The 23,528-nt window shown below is 38.7% G+C and overlaps 1 protein-coding gene across 2 annotated transcripts in view; it reads left to right on the top strand.

The window, feature by feature from the left end:
* NSUN3 (NOP2/Sun RNA methyltransferase 3) overlaps positions 1-23,528 on the top strand; it is a 221,149-nt gene that overhangs the window by 173,097 nt on the left and 24,524 nt on the right. The window contains exons 7-8 of one of the 2 annotated variants that reach the window (XR_007723238.1): positions 13,657-13,780; positions 19,620-22,570. The gene's annotated coding sequence lies outside the window, so the exon portion shown is untranslated. Of the gene's footprint in view, positions 1-13,656; positions 13,781-19,619; positions 22,571-23,528 lie in introns of those variants that run through there. The other variant, XR_007723237.1, reaches the window with a different exon arrangement.

Below are 23,528 nucleotides of genomic sequence, written 5' to 3'. Positions count from 1 at the left end.
GTAATCCCAGCTACTTGGGAGGCTGAGGCAGAGAATTGCTTGAATCTGGGAGGTGGAGGTTGCAGTGAGCCGAGACGGCACCACTGCACTCCAGCCTGGGCGACTGAGCGAGACACCATCTCAAAAAAAAAAAAAAAAAAAAAAAAAAAGCTAATAACAGAGTGGAAACCATTGTATGTTGAAGCTGCTCTTATAAAAATAGGGAAGATAAAAAAAATAGGGTTATCTATATAATGAGTTTCTTCTTTAAGGCAAGCATATGGCTCATTCAGAACTGTTACTGAGTTGTTAAGTTTCACATTAAAAAAGGGATCATGAAGTCATCTCTACTTTGCCTCCTCAAATTATCTGAGTGTCCAATAGATGGCGCCCTGATCTTGATGCTGATGGAGGTTTAATGCTGCAGAGTGTAAACCTTAGATCTTTATTGAGTTAAAGGAAATTCACTCATGACTCGTTCATTTAATTATTTCACAAGGTCATTATTGAGTGCCCGCTATGTGTTAGGACTGTATTGTGTTTCTTTTCACGGGGTCAGAGATTACTGTAAGGCCAATAAAAGCTTCAATGTACTTCTTCACAAAACAGTGCTGTATCAGTTTATATTACTATACAACAAATCTCTTCAAAGCTCAATGGCTTACAATAACAATAAGTTATTATTTCTTACCATTTGGTAGGTTGTCCACGTGGCTTCTCTTCTGATTTCATTCTCATCTGGATTCATTAACTCACGTAGCAACATTCAGCTGGAGGGTCTACTGGACTAGAAGGTCTGAGATGGCCTAACTTACACATCTGGCGGTTGCTGTTCACTGTCCTCTGGGGCGCCTAGGTTTGCCTCCACATAGGCTAGACCACTTTCTCACATGGCTGTCTCCAATCAGCGCTCCAAGTAGGGGAAGCCAGAGTTGTATGTAAAGCCTATTGCAACCTTCTTAGTTTTGTAAGTTACATTGTGTCACTTCTATCACCGTCTATTGGTCAAAACAAGTCCGAGACTGGCCCAGATTCAACAGATAGGGAAACAGACGTCAACTCTGAATGGGAAAAGTGATCCATCACATTGCAGAAAGGCACACACACTATGATGGGAAGACCATGTGGTCATATCTTTCAACTGATAAAAAACAAGTAGAGAAGTGAACAATAGTGGAATAGCCCTGCCTAGATTATTTTTTTTTTTTATTCTTCAAGTTCTAGGGTACATGTATACAACATGCAGGTTTGTTACATATGTATATCTGTGCCATGTTGATTTGCTGCACCCATCAACTCATCATTTACATTAGGTATTTCTCCTAATACTGTCCCTTCCCCAGCCCCCCCCCCCAAACCGGTCCCCAGTGTGTGATGTTCCCAGCCCTGTGTCCAAGTGTTCTCATTGTTCAATTCCTTTCTATGAGTGAGAATACGTGGTGTTTAGTTTTCCGTCCTTGTGATAGTTTGCTGAGAAAGATGGTTTCCAGCTTCATCCATGTCCCTGCGAAGGACATGAACTCATCCTTTTTTATGGCTGCATAGTATTCCATGTGCATATGTGCCACATTTTCTTAATCCAGTCTATCATTGATGGACATTTGGGTTGGTTTCAAGTCTTTGCTATTGTGAATAGTGCCACAATAGCATATGTCTTTATAGTAGCATGATTTATAATCCTTTGGGTATATACAGAGTAAAGGGGTAGCTGGGTCAAATGGTATTTCTAGATCTAGATCCTTGACGAATCGCCACACTGTCTTCCACAATGGTTGAACTAATTTACACTCCCACCAACAGTGTAAAAGCGTTCCTATTTCTCCACATCCTCTCCAGCATCTGTTGTTTCCTGACTTTTTAATGATCACCATTCTAACTGGCATGAGATGGTATCTCATTGTGGTTTTGATTTACATTTCTCTGATGACCAGTGATGATGAGCATTTTTTCATGTGTCTGTTGGATGGATAAATGTCTTCTTTTGAGAAGTGTCTTTTCATATCCTTTGCCCACTTTTTGATGTTTTTTTTTTTTTTCTTGTAAATTTGTTTAAGTTCTTTGTAAGTTCTGGATATTAGTCCTTTGTCAGATGAGTAGATTGCAAAAATTTTCTCCCATTCTGTAGGTTGCCTGTTCACTCTGATGGTGGTTTCTTTTACCGTGAAGAAGCTCTTTAGTTTAGTTAGATCCCATTTGTCTATTTTGGCTTTTGTTGCCATTACTTTTGGTGTTTTAGTCATGAAGTCCTTGCCCACGCTTATGTCCTGAATGGTATCACCTAGGTTTTCTTCTAGGGTTTTTGTGGTTTTAGGTCTAACATTTAAGTCTTTAATCCATCTTGAATTAATTTTTGTATAAGGTGTAAGGAAGGGATCCAGTTTCAGCTTTCTGCATGTGGCTAGCCAGTTCTCCCAATACCATTTATTAAATAGAGAATCCTTTCCCCAGTTCATTTTTTTCAGGTTTGTCGAAGATCAGATGGTTGTAGATGTGTGGTATTATTTTTTAGGCTTCTGTTCTGTTCCATTAGTTTATATATCTATTTTGATACCAGTATCATGCTGTTGTCGTTACTGTAGCCTTGTAGTATAGTTTGACGTCAGATGGCGTGATGCTTCCAGCTTTGTTCTTTTTGCTTAGGATTGTCTGGCTATGGGCTCTTTTTTGTTTCCATATGAACTTTAAAGTAGTTTTTTCCAATTCTGTGAACAAAGTCATTGGTAGCTTGAGGGGGATGGCATTGAATCTATAAATTACCTTGAGCAGTATGGCCATTTTCATGGTATTGATTCTTCCTATCCATGAGCATGGAATGTTCTTCCATTTGTTTGTGTCCTCTTTTATTTTGTTGAGCAGTGGTTTGTAGTTCTCCTTGAAGAGGTTCTTCACATCCCTTGTAAATCTTATTCCTAGATATTTTATTCTTGTGTTAGCAGTTGTGAATGGGAGTTCACTCATGATTTGGCTCACTGTTTGTCTGTTATTGGTGTATAGGAATGCTTGTGATTTTTGCACATTGATTTTGCATCCTGAGACTTTGCTGAAGTTGCTTATCAGCTTAAGGAGATTTTGGGCTGAGACGATGGGGTTTTCTAAATATACAATCATGTCATCTACAAACAGGGACAATTTGACTACCTCTTTTCCCAACTGAATACCTTTACTTCTTTCTCTTGCCTGATTGTCCTGGCCAGATCTTCCAACGCTATGTTGAATAGGAGTAGTGTGAGCACATCCTTGTCTTGTGCTGGCTCAAAGGGAATGCTTGCAGTTTTTGCCCATTCAGTATGTTATTGACTGTGGGCTTGTCATAAATAGCTCTTATTGTTTTGAGAAACATTCCATCAATACCTAGTTTATTGAGAGTTTTTAGCATGAAGGGCTGTTGAATTTTGTTGAAGGCCTTTTCTGCATCTATTGAGATAATCATGTGATTTTTGTCCTTGGTTCTGTTAATGTGATGGATTACTTTTATTGATTTACGAACGTTGAACCAGCCTTGCATCCCAGGGATGAAGCCGACTTGATTATGGCGGATAAGCTTTTTGATGTGCTGCTGCATGTGGTTTGCCCATACTTCACTGAGGATTTTCACATCAATGTTCATCATGAATTTTGGTCTTAAATTCTCTTTTTTTGTTGTGTCTCTGCCAGGCTTTGGTATCAGGATGATGCTGGCCTCATAAAATGAGTTAGGGAGGATTCCCTCTTTTTCTATTGATTGAAATAGTTTTAGAAGGAATGGTACCAGCTTCTCTTTGTACCTCTGTTAGAATTCGGCTGTGAATCCGTCTGGTCCTGAGCTTTTTTTTGGTTGGTAAGCTATTAATTATTGCCTCAATTTCAGAGCTTGTTGTTGGTCTACTCAGAGATTCAACTTCTTCCTGTTTTAGTCTTGGGAGGGTGTACGTGTCCTGGAATTTATTCATTTCTTCTAAATTTTCTAGTTTATTTGCGTAGAGGTGTTTATAGTATTCTCTGATGGCAGTTTGTATTTCTGTGGGATCGGTGGTGATATCCCCTTTATCATTTTTTATTGCATCTATTTGATTCTTCTGTCTTCTTTATTAGTCTTGCTAGTGGTCTATCAATTTTGTTGATTTTTTTCGAAAAACCAGCTCCTGGATTCATTGATTTTTTGAAGGTTTTTTTGTGTCTCTAGCTCCTTCAGTTCTGCTCTGATCTTAGTAATTTCTTTCCTTCTGCTAGCTTTTGAATGTGTTTGCTCTTGCTTCTCTAGTTCTTGTAATTGTGATGTTACGGTGTTGATTTTAGATCTTTCCTGCTTTCTCTTGTGGGCATTTAGTGCTATAAATTTCCCTCTACACACTGCTTTAAATGTGCCCCAGAGATTCTGGTGTGTCGTGTCTTTGTTCTCATTGGTTTCAAAGAACATCTTTATTTCTGCCTTCATTTCATTATTTACCCAGTAGTCATTCAGGAGCAGGTTATTCAGTTTCCATGTAGTTGTGTGGTTTTGAGTGAGTTTCTTAATCCTGAGTTCTAATTTGATTGCACTGTGATCTGAGAAACAGTTTGTTGTGATTTCTGTTCTTTTACATTTGCTGAGGAGTGCTTCCAATTATGTGGTCTATTTTAGAATAAAGGATGTGGTGCTGAGATGAATGTATATTGTGTTGATTTAGGGTGGAGAGTTTTGTAGATATCTATTAGGTCCACTTGGTGTAGAGCTGAGTTCAAGTCCTGGATATCCTTGTTAATCTTCTGTCTCGTTGATCTGTCTAATATTGACAGTGGGGTGTTAAAGTCTTCCATTATTATTGTGTGGGAGTCTAAGTCTCTTTGTAGGTCTGTGAGGACTTGCCTTATGAATCTGGGTTCTCCTGTATTGGGTGCATATATATTTAGGATAATTAGTTCTTCTCATTGAATTGATCCCTTTACCATTATGTAATGGCCTTCTTTGTCTCTTTTGATCTTTGTTGGTTTAAAGTCTATTTTATCAGAGACTAGGATTGCAACCCCTGGATTTTTTTTTTTTTTTTTTTTTTTTGCTTTCCATTTGCTTGGTAGATCTTCCTCCATCCCTTTATTTTGAGCCTATGTGTGTCTCTGCATGTGAGATGGGTCTCCTGAATACAGCAAACTGATGGGTCTTGACTCTTTATCCAATTTGCCTGTCTGTGCCTTTTAATTGGGGCAGTTAGCCCATTTACATTTAAGGTTAACATTGTTATGTGTGAATTTGATCGTGTCATTATGATGTTAGCTGGTTATTTTGCCCATTAATTGATGCAGCTTCTTCTTAGCATCTATGGTCTTTACAATTTGGAATGTTTTTGCAGTGGCTGGTACTGGTTATTCCTTTCCATGTTTAGGGCTTCCTTCAGGAGCTCTTATAAGGAGGCCTGCCTCGATTCTGCAGTCTCCCTCCCTCCCTGCCAAGATCCTTGCAAGCTTTAAAGAAGCAAAGTAGTATGTGCTTAAGACAAAATGTCTATTAGGCTAATGAGGACATTGTTTGGGTGGAGAGTAAAGAGCTATATAGATTTGCATTATCTGTTACATATACTGAGTAGATCCCTTCATTATTTGCCTTTTCCAGTATTCTTAGATATTTAGTTTTCTTTAGCAGTTGATGAACTTTGTAAGAGTCTGTTAATTCCTAATCAGTACTTCCCCAGAGGGTAAGATAGAAGTAATGGAATGAGATGGAATGAAGTAATTAGCTATACTGGCAAGGCAGTGTGATGTAGTTCCAGTATTTAATGGTATTATATGTGACTAGATAATTAACCTTTCCTATAACAGCATTCAGTAAGTGCAAAAACATATTTTAGAAGTTCCAGGTATTTTTGGTAAATTGCTTCATTTACTAAGTCTCTACTGTGTATCAAGTCTTTTTCATATGCTATCTCTTAAACATTATAATAATCATGAAAATTTTCAGTTCCTATTTTACATATGAGAAAATGGAGGTCTGTGGAAGATGAATAAATTTTCCACAGCCAAATATTAAGTATATGACAGAATCTGAACTTCTAAGTCATATTTAATATCTACTCTCTGGTCAATGGAGCCCCGACTTTGTTGGAGACTGCCATGCATTCAGCCAAGACTACATTTCACAGAGTTCTTTGCATGGGTAGTAGAAACTATCTGGCTGCTGAAATGTAGCTGAAGATTGTCACATAGGGATCCCAGGAAGGGGCCTTCAAAAGGGGACTGACTTGGCTGATAGGTATTGGATCTGTTTCCTGAAACAAAGTATGATGACTGGAGCTCCAGCAACCCTGATGTAAGCACAAGTTCATAGCGGGACTATCAAGATGGTACAGCAGAGACCTGGAAGAGGCATAGGTCCTGGAAGAAGAATAACTGCTTTATCAGCTCTTATGTGAGAGGAAACTAACACTCTCATCTTGCTTAAGCCAGAGTTACTTCTCTTGCATAGGCAGTCCTATAAGAACTGTTAAAGACGGGCGCAGTAGCTCACGCCTGTAATCCCAGCACTTTGGGAGGCGGAGGCGGGTGGATCATGAAGTCAGGAGATCGAGGCCATCCTGGCCAACACGGTGAAACGCTGTCTCTACTAAAAATACAACAAATTAGCCGGGCGTGGTGGTGGCGCCTGTAATCCCCGCTATTCGGGAGGCTGAGGCAGGAGAATGGCGGGAACCCGGGGGGCAGAGCTTGCAGTGAGCTGAGATCACGCCACTGCACTCCAGTCTGGGCGACAGAGCGAGACTCCATCTCAAAAAAAAAAAATTATAAAGACAACAAAACACACCCTCTCATATTGCTATATTGCAGTGTGCTTTATGTTAAATGAAAATTTATAAAATTAGTCATAAAACAAATAAAATACCATTACAGGTCCAAGAATGTCTCTGTATAGCCTCTACCTCAGCAGAAAATGGGAATAACCTTGTTTGTCTGGAAATGTCTGACCTCCTTGATGATCAGCCCCAGCAAACTTGTACCTTCAAGGTTTACATCCTTCCCATTCTCTGCCTCTGAGAACAAGAGTCGCTTGCCTTGCTTGAACTTGTGGCACTAAGACGCCTGTAATGCACTGATCTTCAAATCCCACACCCTAAGTCAGTGAGTCTTCAAATTTCAGCTGCATAAGAACCATATGGGATGCTTGTGAATTTTTTAAAAATCATATTTTTAGGCCTATCATGGGGCTTCTGAATCAGTAGTTCTGTGGCAGGGCCCAGGAATTGCATTTTTAACAAATATTCTGGGCAATTCGTAGGCACATGATTCACAGGTTGGCCTTTGAGAAACCCTGTGAAATCTTTCTCCTTAACCAGTGCCTTTTGCTGCTTTATCTGACCCAGACCTGCAATGTGCAGGAAGGAGAGGAAAGTGTATTTTGGTGTCTTTTAACAGAAACTGAATGAAGTGTATACAAGATAGGAAAAACAAAACAAAATACAAAAACAAAAACAAAAAAAAAACTGCCCCTGGCTTAAACAAGATAGGGATTACAGTTTCCTCTCTCCTAAACCCTGCATGGTACAAATACCAAAGATGATTCCTGAAATTTAGCAAGCTAGGTTAGGATAATATAGCTTCTTTTTCTACTTATTATAGAAATTTTCTTGTAAGTGTTAAATTTGTACTAATTGGTATAACTGGCACAAATTATACCAGATGGATAGGTAAGTCTCCTACTTTTGCAGAGTTCCAAGTTGCCTTTCCTATTCTTAATTATTAATGATTAATTTTACTTTGCAGAAAACTCACATAGGATTGCCAATACCTTTCCTCGGAGGACATAATTTAAAACTTTAAAAGATCAAAATTTTAATAAAAGTTTGAAAACATTGCCAATATTTTTACAGAAGCCACTTAATGATTTTAATTCAATGCCGCCTATGAAAGGTAGCAATTAAGAGGAAGTAAAACAGGCCACACGTGGAAAGAAAATATGAGTCCATCTGCAAAGTAGCAACATAGGCTGTCTTCTACTTTCCGTTTTTTTTTTCTTTTCTTTTTTTTTTTTTTTGAGATGGAGTCTTGCACTGTCGCCAGGGCTGGAGTGCAATGGCTAAACGATCTTGGCTCACTGCAACCTCCGCCTCCTGGGTTCACGCGATTCTCCTGCCTCAGGCTCCTGACTAGCTGGGATTACAGGTGAACACCATCACACCTGGCTAATTTCTTGTATTTTTAGTAGAGACGGGGTTTCACCATGTTGGCCAGGCTGGTCTCAAACTCCTGACCTCGTGATCCTCCCGCCTCGGCCTCTCAAAGTGGTGGGATTACAGGCGTGAGCCACTGCACCTGGCTCTCTTCTGCTTTCCTAAGAGGCTGTGTTCCTTAAATGTGTGACAGAATGCAATGTGAAAATTTAGAACAATCCATTCATTCATTTATAGAGAGAACTAGATATTTTACAAAATCTGAAATTTTACCTGACTACTCAATTATCTATTACTAATATTTCATACATGTTCTTATGTTCTCTAATTCCTTCATAGTCTTTTTTTTTCAGCCAGGTTTATGTTAACTCAATATCTTCTATAATGCCACCCTCTGTGCTGCTGCTGCTACTCTTACTACTACTATTTTATCTCCAACTTTCCCCCCAGCTATTTGAATAGCTTCTCAACATAGTGTCAATTTTGCGGCGTGCTATCAATTTCACATTTTGAAAGAAACATCTCCGTGCTTTCATGTAGCTAGGTCAATCTCTAGGCCTGATTCACAATCCCTGTCTTGAGATCTCTGTTCTCCATTATCCTGAGGATTCTGTTTGTTTCTCTCTCAGGCTGGATCCTGTTTTCTCCTTTAGCTTCCTTTTTTTCAGTTTATTCCTCATTTTGGTGGCACACAATTTATAGTAGCATCCTGAAAAGGTTGCAGGGAGGTAAACTTTTCAAGGCTTTGCATGTTTGAAACTCTTAATTATACTATCATTTTTAATTGTTAGTTTGGCTGTGTCTAGAATTTGAATCTGGTAACAATGCCTCTTTGTAATTCTGATCACAATGCTCCCCTGTCTTCTGACTTCCATTTTAGTGTTGAGAAATCCAAAGTCATTCTAATTCTTGATCATTGTATGAAATAAGAAATATGATCTTTTGCCCTTAAAGCTTTTAAAGTTTTCTTGTGTCCAGTGATCTTAAACATCATGTCATGTATCTTAGTATAAGTCTATTTTATCTACTATGTCAGACCTTGGGTGAAATCTTTTAATCTGGCAACTCATATTTTTCAGTTCTCTGAATTTGCTCTGAATTATTTATTTGATTTTTTTTCTCTCTCTTTTTTCCTCTTGTATTTTTCTTTCTGGAACTGTGATTATCTGGATGTTGAAATCTATGGAGTCACTTATAATTTTATTATATTTCTGTCCTATTTTCTATCCCTTTGTCTTTTAACTATACTTTCTGCCAGGTTTTATCAATTTTTATCTTCCAGCTCTTACATTGATGATTTAATAACTGCTATTATATTTTTAAATTTTCCAAGAGCTGTTTTTTCCTCTGGACGGTCTTTTTCTTCTTTCTTTTTTTAAAAATGCGGCACATGCTTTTTCACAACAGTGTGGCACATATATAGGTTTTTTTGGTTGTTGTTGTTAAAATAGAGTTGTTGATGAAAAGTGGCTACTCAGTTTGGGGGCACATTTTCAAGCTCCTTTTGCCTTGCAAGTGGAAACTGAACAGGAATAGCATATGCATATTTTTCTAGACTGAAGCATTAGGATCTAGGTACCCCTCCTTTCCCATTCCTTTCATTGTTTGTTAGATGAAAAGATAGAACTATAAGGACCAAAGAGATGGAGAAGTCATACAATGGAGGAAACCTGCAACCCTGAACAGAGTGGAACAGAGCACCCACCCCATTTCAGTCCTAACTGAACTTTACACAGGTGGGAAATAAATACCTCTGTTGTTAAGCCACTGAAGTGCCTAGTTGTTTCTAACAATTAGTATCACCTTAATTAATGCAAATATCACTACTTGATTCATTGATGCAATATCCTTTTTCCTCTGAGAATATTAATTCTATCTTTAAATTTTCTTTTCTTCTTCCAATGTAGACTTATTTTCCTTCAGGTTTCTGTTACAGATATTTACTCTGGCAACTGTCTGTCATTTAGAGGTTGGCCTGAAGTATCTCTGCTAGCCATTCATATGTGAGAACAGGACAACAAAAAAATTACCTTTGGAAGCTTTGTGCATGTGTGGGATGTATGTGAACAGTGAGCTTCAGAGTAATTTGACGGGTGTGTTTCCTTGGAAAAATCCTTTAAGAGAGCATTGTAAAAACTTTTCTCTTGGATTTGCAGACTTGCCCAGGAGAGGTGTTTTTGTGTCTTGGTTGGAGGGGGTAGACCTCAGAGCTGGTATTCTAGGCGTCAGGTGGGGGAAGAACCCTGGGGGCTCTCAACTTTTGTATGAATTACTTCTCCTGGTTGTGTTATGGCACCTCTGCCTGCCACTGTGCCTGGCGCTCCTCTGGTGGATAAAAACCTGTTTTACTCTCTTTAAGTAAGCAGTTAGTCTCCTGCCAGAGCGAGACAACAGTAGTTGTCCAGCTTCACAAAGTTGATGAGAAGCCAGAAGGTCTAATTTTTTCTTTTAAAATGACTTCCAAAGAATCCTGCTGTTTTAGTCATCATTTCTCCACCCCAGTTCTTGTAGAGGTACCCGGTCTACTAAATCATGAGTCTCTGGGGGCTTCTGTCACATGTATCAGGGAACCGCTCAGCTTTTCCTACTGCTGGCTGCAAATCCAGCTTTCTCACATTTGCCAAGTAATTTACCACTCATCCAGCTGCTTTCTAGCTTCCAAAGCTGTGTCGCTTTTGTCTCTTTTCCAACACTCTTTGTCTATGTGAGTTTATGCCTTTATTAAAAAAAATACAGTCTATTGGGCTTTCAGAAGACAGCAACGACCCTTTACATACTTTCAATTTACCATTTTTTATCTGGAAACTTAACAATTTAAAAACTGAAATCAACTCAATTTTATACTTTCAAAAATAGCAGGATATCCAGTATCTTCTAAAATTTTTCTGTCTTCTAATGATTCAACGGCTCCAGGGGATAACACAGTATAAGATGCAAATCTTGCTTACGATGACCTCACTGGGAGAGAAAAAGAGGATCGACTGATTCACTAGTGGGATTTCTTTTTCCACTGCCATGGTTTCTGTAGCTGCTGCCCAGCATCGTTTTTGTACATCCGTTTGACAGAGTTCACTGTGGCATTTATGACTTTGCTGGTCCAGATCTTTGTACAGGTTCCTTTGTACAGGTGGAGGTCATTCTCACTCCTTCAGCAAAGGATGGTCCAGGTTTTCCCTTAGAATTGCATCTTTTTCGTTCATGCTCACATGCTCAGCTGTTCTTTCCAGAGTGTGACCCAGTTGGCTGGAAGGAGCTTCCAACTTCAGCTACACTTTTTGTGAGAACCAAGCCTCACCATATAACCTCTTAGGTAGTTGTAGTCAAGCCTGGGTCACCAATTCAGATTCCCTGGTCCTTAACCATAAGTGCTTCTTAGAGGATCCTAGAATCTTTTTCTGCCACAAGTCTTTGGTGATTGGAAGCCTTGATGCTGCTTGGAAACTTCTAGTCTCTGACACAGAGGGGAAGACGAAATTTGTTTCACATAGAAGATATGAGATTTAGAAGGTGAAAGAGACGCAGAAATCCATTATTGCTCCTCTTGGCAGTGGTGGTCAGAAATGTGGGCTTCAACTCCTGTCAGATTTTTCAGGGGCTTCCAAGTATGGCCCTGGGAATCATCCACCTCAGTGCTAGAGGCAGCTCTGATTGCTGTCAGTGCTTTCCCGTGGTTACTGCAAACTTCTGAATCTCTGAGAGGTAATGGCCATCACTGATGACAGGAGTCTGTATTTCCTGACCTCTATTCCTCCAGCATGTCTGATAGTTTGATAAGCAAGAATTAATACTCTTTGTATTAATTCTCCTTCTGCTTAAACTACTAGAGTGATCAAATACTAATTGCTAATGCACCTATCTTCTACTAATAAGTAAGCTGATCTGCTAGAGGGGTATTTGAGGGACATCGTTACCAAGTCATAAAAATGTATTGGTATACATTCCTCTCAAAACTTCCAGTATCTGTTTGCTTACACTGAGACCATGGTAACTTTCAAATGGAAGCTCCTTTTCGGGGTATGGTTGTGGGCTGGAAGTTGAGCTCCAGTGTGTCAAGCATCCTCCTCCACATGGAAGTGTGGGGGAAATCCAAAAGTCAAATGTAAATTATTTCAGGACTATTTTTATTCTCTAAAACCATGAAATTTGGTTAAAAAATCAAATTCTATAAATCAATTAAAAAATGAAAACATTTGATATTTTATCTGGAAATCAGAGTTGTAGTGTTAGGGACGGTTTAAATACTATAACAACCAGAACTGACATTCAGTGGATCCCAGCCTATGTAATCTAAAATTACTATTGTCCACACTTTCATCCTATGAAAACACTAGGAAACATTTTTTGGTCTCTTTTCCTCCAAGAAAGCTTGATGATTAAATTTCTCTACTTGTTATGAAAAAATAAGTCTCTTTTACATTAAGTATGCTAACAAATATCTTAGTGACTCAGCCATTATTTTCAATTCTGCTTATTTCTATCTCACTGGAAGTTTAGACTAAAAGTCTACGAAAGAAGAAAATGCATAATTCTAAGAACATAACCTTGTCACATCAAGTCTCTTTGGCATATGCATGAATTTGTAAATTCACTCTACATTGAAAGAGATCCATCAAGGCCAGATAATTTAACCTTCAGAATATTCTTTTCAAAGCAGTTTAAAGTATTATTTATTTCTTATTATTTTAATGGAACTTGTTTGTAGATTGTGAAACAATCTCTGATTGGCCCACATAGATTCTGCCCTCAAATCATTAAAAGGTTATTTTCTAAAGGCTCATGCAAAGGCCAGTTGTTTGGAACTTGTAACATATTTTTCCATAGAAGTATAATTTATTTTATGTAGTATTTATCTTCCACCTACTCTAGAAAAATATTAGAAGAAGCTAATGTAATTAAGCATAAAGTGAAGTAAGAAAACTTTAAAATTGGAAAGGGCAGAGGCATATATGTCTCTGAAGACCCAGGGTTGTTTTTGTGTTTGTTTTTTGTTTGTTTGTTTATAAAGGGGAGCTAGGTCACTATAAGTAAAAGAGAAATTAGTATCACACAGATCTATGTTCTAATCTTTCTGCTAGAAAAAAGCTACTCGTGTGAATTTGACCAAGCTTCTGAATCTCAGTTTTCACATCTATTAAATGGTTATAAACTGTAACTTGTTTGGCCAGTGAATATGTTTCATGACAAGTCCTTGACAGAAGATTTCTCCCTGACCGCTCCTTTTCTGTTTCCTCTGAGATCTGTGACTGGATAGAAACGAGGGTGATTCTGGAAAGTTCTGCCTGCAGAGCAGCAATCTCTCTACTCTTATCTTTGTTGGACTAGCAGGACCAGTTGCTGAGCCTCTGCCTGTGCTGGTGCTGAGCTCTTCTGTTGTGCTGACCTCCAGGACACCCGTAGACCTCTGCTATGCTGCTGTCAACCTCCCTTATCTCACTGACTCTTACTAATCTTCTCTTCAACTAGCCACTGGCCAGGAAATCTTCACTTGACATTTTAATTGTAAAGCTGTTACATCCCTAGTGATACTGACTACCTCTTAATATTGCACCCTTCTCTTTTCCAGAGGACAGAACTTTCAGGAGGCTAAAGTTAAGGAATGATCAACCCTAGCAGGATCTTCACCTGGAACTGCTAGTTCCTCCGCAATCCCCACTCTGCTGCTTCATCTGTACCACTCTTCACTTACAGTAAGTTTTTCTCTGGATTCCAGGAGTTCTTTCTATTGTAATACAACTTTGGGGAGGTTTCAGGCCTCAAACATGATAGTACTTCAATTGCAACACAAGTTCAAATTCACTCCCATCAATCCGTGGATCCCAACGAAGAGCAAGAAGGCCGCTGAGTAACAATTCCAAAGTCCGCCAATAAGACTTTGCACAGAGCAGACCACGAGGGGGCAGTGTTGCCTTACCTCACATTCCAGCATAACCCTCATGGTGAATGCAGCCCCAAACCTTTCGTTGCGTTCAAGTTTAGATAAGCTGTGAAGCCTAAATGAGATAATATAAAAGCTGCAACTGTTGTTTCTTAGATGCCTTCTAGGTGACAAGTATTTTGTGTATTATTTCATTTAATTTGAATGTGTCTCAGATAACGTTTGTGGGTTTTTCTAATCATTGAGACTTAGATGACATTGCTTCCGTGACTCTTCCCTACAAGTGTTGTTCGTTTCTCTGAGTTAAATGTTCATGGTTTCTTCTGCCCTTGGCTCCTGAAATTTTGCATCATGCCTCTGTTTGCACAAATCAATTAGTTTTTTGAAAATAAATTTCCATGGAAAACCCATTGCATTCATACTAAGTCCTTCAGGAAACTCACAAGAAGGGATCAAGTTATCTTTTTATGTCCCTCTGAGTTCTTTATTCTCCTTTAAACCTATTCCACAGAACCAAAATCCTCCGTTTCTAACTCATAACAAGGCAATGAATCTGTTAGTTGTTTTAGCTTCTTCCTCACCCAAGTTACTTATTCTCAAACAATGGGAAAGAGAGAAATTTGAAAGTGCAGTCTTGGTGAGTTCTTTGTCAATGAAATGTTTATGATTTAGGAACTTTGAGCATATGCAAAAAGGCTTTTATACTAATCAGAATTTCATAGGGTTGTTCTCCAGCAGTTACATGTGGAGTGGGTTAATTATGAACTACTGCCTAAAAAAGTTTAGCACACCAAGAAGATATCAGAAATATCTCAAATGAATATTAATGTTTTGAAATGTCTATGTAATTGAAATCAATTTAAATGTAGAAATAATTTGAAGAATGCTAATGCAATGGCAGAGTCCCACAGATAAATATGTCAAAACACATTAGGATTTCTCTGAGGCTATGGGAGAAACCTGCATTGCGATCAGACTGCGAGATACACAGATTTGATTCCATTTTTTTTTCTGCTTTAAGTCTACTTTTTTGAGTTTTCTTATTTGCATCATTAGTCACAAGATTTTTTGTATAAGGACAAAGATAAGTTTACTTCTCCCCTCTGAAGGTTTGAGTCTGTTGAAAAGAACTGACAATAGACAAATTAATAGGAGAAAAGGCATACACATTTATTAACACTCATAAACATGGGAGTCATACAAAATAGGAGACACAAAGAAGGACCAGATGGTTGAGGCTTAGATGCCCTCTTTGTAGGGGAGAGGGAAATGGGGGATGCAGGGAATTGTGAGAAATAGTAAATGATTTTCAGGGGAAATGAATAGGCTCAAATAGCAGACAGTAATTTGTAAATGATTCTTTTAGGAAACTGAATAGGACTAGCCAGTTACAGGAAGGTGAGGGGCTGAACTGTGTCATCAACAAAGGTTATCTTATACAAATAAAGTCTTTTAGGTAATATCTCAAGGCTGCCCTCAAAAGAAGTAGAGATTTTTAATCTCTTATTTTCTGATTAATTCTTCCTGGTTATTTAGTGACATTTCTATGGAGGGGATTAAGATAATTGCATTTCTTTTGAAAAGAAGTTTCCTTATTCAGATCAATAAATTCCAGAGAATACCCGTTCCTGTGCTTGAAGGGGAGAAAGAACAGAAGGTTAGCAAGTCCTTGGTTCTGAGGCAGCTTCTGAGGTCTTCCCATTTCTTTTAATTCATTTAATTCAAAGTACTCAACGGAGCAAAGCACGATACTTTGGGGTATTGTTTTCTGAGACCCAACATTTGGCCTTGTTGATTTTTCTGGGATGTGATACTTTTTTTTGTTGTTGTTGTTTTTGTTTTTGTTTGAGATGGAGTCTCGCTCTGTCGCCCAGGCTGGAGTGCAGTGGCGCGATCTCAGCTCACTGCAAGCTCCGCCTCCCGGGTTCCCGCCATTCTCCTGCCTCAGCCTCCCGAGTAGCTGGGACTACAGGCGCCGCCACCACGCTCGGCTAATTTTTTGTATTTTTAGTAGAGACGGGGTTTCACCGTGTTAGCCAGGATGGTCTCCATCTCCTGACCTGGTGATCCACCCACCTCAGCCTCCCAAAGTGCTGGGATTACAGGCGTGAGCCACCGCACCCGGCCGGGATGCGATACTTTTATTTTTATTTTAGCTTTGTTAAAGTTGAGTGACATACCTAAATACCTATGTTTTGGTTTGGGAGTCATAAGTAAATTTCAATTTTAAAGAGATTAATAATTAAAAAATAAGTTGACCTAAGAAATACTTCATGATTTCACTTATATAAGGTCTCTAAACTAGTCAAGTTCATAGAAGCAGAGAGCAGACTGGTGGTTGAAAGGGGCTGGGGAGAAGAGAAAAGGGAAGTTGTGGTTGAATGAGTGTAAGTTTCATTTATGCAAGATAAATAAGTTCTACAGATAAATGAACTGTATTGTGCACTTAAAAAACTTGTTAAGAGGGTAGATATCACGTTAAATGTTCTTGCCACAAGATAAAAACAGAAGCAAAGGAGCATGAGGAAACTTTTGGAAGTGATACATATGCTTATACCTTCATTGTGGTGACAGTTTCATGGGTCTATATTCATAGCATTGTATACATTAAAGATATGCCATTTTTAACATATCAGTTATACCCTCAATAAGGCTGTTAAAAATATGTATGGCTAAAAAAATAAGTTGCTACATTCTTACAGAACTGCTACAAAAGTCATCTGGAAAGGGCAGAGAAAGCATGACTATTCCCATCTTAGAGTTGAAGAACCAAGGCCCAGAGGCATTACGTACATTGACCCAGGCCTCCGTATACACCTTTTCAGTGGTATTGTGTTTAGCTATTTTCAGAACGATTTAGTTAGAGTAGGCAGATAGCTAGACATAAACAGAAAGGGGGAGCCCCTTAGAAAAGGGAGGTCTGGAAAAACTGTAATGCCAAAGACCACCCAAACTTACATACTAGATGTGAGCAGAGAGAAGGGGAAATATCTAAGCAGAAAGGAATACCCATTAAGATAAGATGCCCAGAAGTCATGCACTCTGCATTTAACCTGTTAGAATGTAGCTAGCTGCGTGCTGATAAGGAGAAGAGGGTAAAGGGAAAATTCCTAAGAGATGCCAGGGGTAATTCCTAACCAACACTGGGTCCACACATGCGCACCAACTAATAGTAAGGGAGGGTCCCACATGCCTCGGGAGGGAACCGGGAAGGGGAAGAGGATGGGACTTAAGGCAAGAGTGGGAAAGCTAGACAAAGGAATGAAGTGGAAACTTGAGACAGAGGCTGGAACTTCAAGAACAATCCGACATCATAAAAACCCAACTCAGAATTCTCAGGCTGCTGCAGGCTCACTCCCTTTCAGCCTGCTCTTCCTCATCTTTCAGAGTGTACTCTTTCTCTCTATAAACACTCTACTATCTGTTTTCTTTCAATAAATTCTCTTTTTTTAATGTGGCTTAATCAGTCACTTTGCAGGATTCTCCAAGTAAGACTAAGAACTGAAGATTCTCACACTTCTTGGTAACAATTTTAGATACATTATCTCATTTGAGACAAACTTCTACATTCTTTCTATGCAATGAATTATCAAGTTTTATCTCTTTTTCCTCGTGTGCTTTTCTACCTGTCAAAGTTTTTTCATTCCTCAAGACTCAGAGTATATCCTCCTTTTTCTGACTTCCCACCAGAGAGGATCCACCCCACACTGAGCCTCCAGTAGCCCTTAATTGTATCAGTCAGATGACCCTTGCTACATGTTTCCTTCTCTGCACTATGTTCTGTATCTGATACTTCTTGGTGAAAGATCTGAGAGATTAGTAATCTTTATATAATTACAAAGGCTACCATAATATTTTGCCTATAGTAGTTATTCAAGAAGTGCCTATTGAAATAAATGAGAAAGATATTTCCCTTTTCTTTCCATCATCTGTCACCATTGAGCCTGTCCTTTCTGCCCACATTTTAGCTACTTGTCAATGTTACTCCTCTGCCCCGGCCAAATTGGTGACACAATGGACACTCTGTAGTTTAAAAACAAGCAAATAAAAACAAAAATAACCCCCTATAGCTTTATTTAGATTAATTTCTTGTCTTGAGATTCTCTTAGAAGTTTTCCACAGCTATTCCGATCCAATTTATCTTTCTCTTCTTCAATTTCTTATGTTTAGCCCTTGCATATCTATTTCTGTTTTCTAATTTTTCATGGGCAGTTAGAGGGCAAGTCAAAAATGATATCTAACTTCCAAGCTGATTATGCAAACTGAATAATATGATTGTAGAATGCTGCATTATTATTTGTTATTTTAAAAAGTGTCTCCCAGAGTATCTAGCATAGAACTACACAAATGCTAGAAATAAGCAAACTAACAACAACAAAAAAACCCTACAAATCTCCCCCACCCCCAAAACCTGTTGAATAGATTCACATCACTCCTTTCCTGGTGAGTCTGACTTTCAGGATTACATTATTCTCCACAGATATCTTCTTTTATATGTTCCTCCATCTTATCACATTACAAAGCAGTTTTCATTCATTGTTCGGAATATTTAACACAGCAGTTTATTGACTTTGGTTTTATTTCCCAATCAAATTGAAACCCTTTGGAGTATAAATTGGGTTGTAAATCTGATATTATTAAGTTTCCTATTCCAAAAATTACATTATTCTTATGTCCTAAATAGGTTAGCTATTTCAACAATTCTAGCTGTCTTCTGAGAGATTGCTACTGTATATAATCTGAGAAATTTACTTCATGATTCCTAACAAAAATCAGGAAAATGAATGGACTTCTCTATGTTCTAATATGGTCTTAGTATGATAGAATTTAATATCAACTTTCCTTATGGAAATGAAACACTGCATTACTTTTAGACATAGAGTGTTTCTGTGGTCGGGGGGGGGGGGGCACTGGTTTTGTGTAATATTCTCTGCTCATATTTTCTTTCTGAGTTAACGTATTCAGTGCCTTCCACTCTGTCTGACACATAGTAAGTTCCCATTAAATGCTTGTGGAATAAGTAAAATACTATGAAGATGAAAGCTTTCATGTGTGCACTCATTTTCTGTTTACTCTGCTTGGTTCTCTGATTCATGAGTTTAACGTGAACATGTAGGGAAAAGAATATACCAACATTTTTTTAGCAAGATTTGTGGAACATTGATTTTATAAGAAATTAATAGGAGTTACTAAAACAAACAAACAAACAAACAAGGTGAAAAGGTTCATGGGAAAAAAGAAATAGGCCAGGCACGGTGGCTCACGCCTGAAATCCCAGCACTTTGGGAAGCTGAGGTGGGTGGATCACTTGAGGTCAGAAGTTTGAGATCAGTCTGGCCAACATGGTGGAGCCCCGTCTCTATTAAAAATATAAAAATTAGCTGGGCATGGTGTTATGCGCCTGTAATCCCAGCTGCTCAGGAGGCTGAGGCAGGAGAATCACTTGAACCTGGGAGGTAGAGATTGCAGTGAGCCGAGATCACGCCACTGCACTCCAGCCTGAGAGACAGAGCGAGACTTTTTCTCAAAAAAAAAAAAAAGAAAATAAGATATAGTATGACAAATGCCAACTTAAACAAAATTAAAATTTTCTCTCTGTTTCTCTCTCTCTGCCTCTCTCTCTCTCTCTCTCTTTTTTTGTTTTTTTCCAGCAGGGCTTCTTATGGCTCTAACAGGCTAATTGACCCAAGTCTTATCTGGTATAGTATGCACTATTATCCAAATTCACCTAACCCAGGTATGAATAGGACTCTTTAAGTGACAAAAACACAACTTGAAACGACTTGACTTAAAAATGAAATTCACCACTTAGATGACCGAAATATCTGGGGGTAACTTGGCTTCAGGCATGCATAACTACACAGAGGTGCTCAAATGGGGCATCAAGACGAAATGTTAGCTGGGTGGGAGGAATAAGTTCAATTGATCTATTGTACAGCATGGTAACTACAGTTAATAATACTGTATTACATACTTCTAAATCACCAAGAGAGTAGATCTTAAGTGTTCTCACTACAAAATATGATTAAGTATGTGAAGTAACACATATTTCAATTAGCTCGATTTAGCCATAAGATAATGTATACATATTTTAAAACATGTTATGCATCATAAATATATAACATTTTCATTTGTCAGTTTAAAAAATAAATGCAAATGGGTCATTAGGAGATCAATGTTGTCATCTTTCCTCTGGAGTGAGCTTATTATCAAATAGAATTTTACAGAGACGAGGATGGCCACTGCCACTTTAGTCTTGCATTGAACAAGTTTATCAACCACAGCTCAAGGACAGCAGTCCTTTCTTGATAGTACAGAAAAATTCCACTTGTATATAAACTCTTCCAAAAAAGAATCTTTTTTTTGTTTGTTTGTTTTGCTTCCAAATATATTTGCAGCTGCTAGAACAGTCCCTATTTGTGGTTGGTGTTCAATAAATTGAGTCTCATTTACTTAGCTTGAGCTTGAACCAACTGCTGTGAACAGGAGGATGGAATGCTCCAAATAGCTAGACTAGACCATGTTTCTACTTACAGAGTTAAGCAGCAAAGGGGTTCGACACACCTGAACCACATGAACTGAGAGTGGAGGGGAGAAAGAAAAGAGAGAAATGGAAAGGAAGGAAATAAGAAAGGAAGGAAGAAAAGAAAGAAAAAGAAAGAAAATCCAATAAAGAAACCTGTGCTAATATGCTAATAGATTTTTCCTTCCTTATTTTGCCAGTGGTTTTCTGGGTATGTATAACATGAACAGATAATACATCTTAGTGTCAGGGTTGGAATTTGAGTTGACTCTCTTACAAGCTCATAAGTTATCCTGTTAGTATTTCATGGACGCTGGCAGAAGACATGAGACTCCTTTGTCAGAGACAAAGGACTTTAATACTCATGACACAGCAAGCAGCATGACTATCAGTATGTTTGCATCAGTTCTCCTTGCTTCAAGTTCCATGTGCTAGGGGACAGATGGATGCCTCACATGCAGTGGGTTCACATCGCATCTGAGGAACAATAACTTGGGCAATTCAATACTTTTATAGCAAGTAGTAAGCAAGCCTGCCTTTTGTCTGGAGAGAGGTGTTACCTCATTTCTCAAGGTTGCGCAGTGAAACACAGCCCTGATAAAAGGCAGAGTGCAAGGAGCAGTCATGGGCTTTCATTCCTGGCACACCCAGCAGGATGTATAGAAGCATGAGAGATATGTGAAAGACTGACTCTCAACACTTAGCTTGAAAATATTATTTTAATTCCATTTCATCCAGGTAAGCAGGTGAAAAGAAAATTTTGGAGTTTGCAGGACTTTGTAACATTTCTGAAGCCATGTCACATAAGCAATTGCCTTCTTGTACCAGGTGCATGTATTAAAATTTCAGAAAAAGTGTGCATGGGACTGGGGACAGTGGGGTTTATGGGAAAAAGGAGACAATATCTTTACCTTTTATGATTGCAGAAAATAATTTCTTTGGTATGAAGAATATGATAAATGGGATTATTGAGCTTTCAGGGAGAATACTTAGCTATGCTTTCTTTTAATACATTTGATTTCCAATTACTGAGAAATTGCTCAACATGCCCTGTGAAGAGTCTTTATGAAAATGAAGAGGCCAAAAGGTCTTCGGTGGGCCTTGTTCTAAATGTGGCCTCTCTGGTTGTTTGGTAGCTTATCAAAAGCCACATGAATCCTCAGAAATAGTGCTTGACTGTCAAAAGACAGCCCCCTTGTTTTAGCATTGCAGATTGAGCCACGCTTATTATTTTTCTTGACTTCTGGTGCACAGGCGGCATGATTACCAAGTGATCTTGTGTAAACAAAAGGCTGTTCTGTGCGAATAAATGGATTCCCACTGTTGCACAAGCCCCTAGGAGTCTGCATTAAAAACAAGTTGAGATGCAGAACAGAACATAGCATTTATTTTAACAGCAGGCACTTATCATTGGTGACATTACCTGATACGGCTGATAATCTAAAGCATTATAACTTTTGAGCAAAATTTGGTTCATAAAGACATACAAGGAGATAAACCATGGCTACTAATAGAAATTGCAAACAATCATTTGAATAGAACAATCTTATCTACATTCATCATCCAGCCAACTCTCTCCTCCCACTGAAATGAGACAAGGTAAATTCACAACTCCCATTAATGCAAATAGCAGCTTCAGAAGTAAATCCCTTGTTTCTCCACAGGAGAGGACGGCTGCCCCCTCTTGTTTCAATATATCACAAACCTGTGTCAGTCTGAGTTAATTGGTGGGAATTTGGAATACAAGCAATTTGAAACTAATCCTTTAAAATGGTGGCCAGTACGGTGGTTGGTGACAGCAGCTACTGGCTAAAAAGCAATACCATTTCTCCTAGGAGTGTTAATTCTGATCGATTGATGCTAAGTCTTCACTGTTCCTGGGCCAGGCTGATTTGTTTGTGCCCATTCCTTCTTCTGACACTAGCCTGACAGGACACACCTGGGTGAAGCTGGAAGGAAGGTTGCGGGCCAGGCTATCACATGAGTTTTATTGTTTTATAATAAAATGCACCTCGACGACATGAAAAGTAAATGTAGCCACTCCTCTACTTTGTGATGTTGGCCAAGTAGCTTAAGACCTTGCACCCCAATTTCATCATTATAAAATTATCTTTTCTAATATTCCGTTCACAGTGTTTTTCCTGAAAGCTAAATGAGATATTGTCATTACAACAATAAGGAGTAGAATTAATAAGCATGTAGGGGCTTCTATTCAATTTTATTGAGAGACAATTGTTAGGAAAAAGCTGAACCTCCAGGAACTTGATGTCTTCTAACAAGTTCAAGTTGCCTGAAGAAAATTACTCTGCATGATAATGGAGAGAGGGATTTGGATCCAGAGGATTGAGGGAGGGGAAAGAAGTGTTGAATCCAGTGGCAGGAAAATGGTAAGAGATGGGGACCTCTAAGTTGACGGAGACTTAGGGAAAAGGAAATGGCTGAAAGAGGTTATCATGTGAGGCATCGGTGCAGGTGACAGACGCACTAAAATCTACACTGTTCACAAGCATTTGCAAAAGTGAGTGGTCTGGAGAACACAAAGCCTTGATGCTGGGTATTGTAATTAGTCTGGTTCAAGAGGATACAAGATTCTAATTGTTACAAGATGTTTACATTGAAATTTTTGGCTGTAACGCCCAGAGAGAAAAAACGTAGAGAATTCCTAGTGAGATGCCAGACAAAATGCAGACGTTCAAAGGGCATGATTGCATGTAGGAAGGCTCTAAGCTTGTGAGAAGGAAGTGGAAGGAGGAAGTAAAGCAAAGAAAGAGGACAAGGATGTGGAAGATTCGTTTTGTGGAGAGGATCTTTTAGGACAAAGTTGTGCTGTGAGCCCTTTCCTATCTTATTACTTCTAAGGAGTACTAGAGATGGTAGTGGTTCCCTCAGCTTGAGGCCTGGTGAGGAGGCGGCACCACAAAACCAGCCAGAACCTGACATGCATTCTTTGTCATGGTTGTGACTGATTGGGGCTGGTGTCATGGTTGGTAAAATAATTTACTGAAACAGCAGTGAGTTAAAGCAAGTTTATTAGAGA

Source organism: Macaca thibetana, chromosome 2 (genome assembly GCF_024542745.1).
Source record: "Macaca thibetana thibetana isolate TM-01 chromosome 2, ASM2454274v1, whole genome shotgun sequence".
Classification (NCBI taxonomy): Eukaryota; Metazoa; Chordata; class Mammalia; order Primates; family Cercopithecidae; genus Macaca; species Macaca thibetana.
This window is presented reverse-complemented; position numbering and strand designations above follow the sequence as displayed.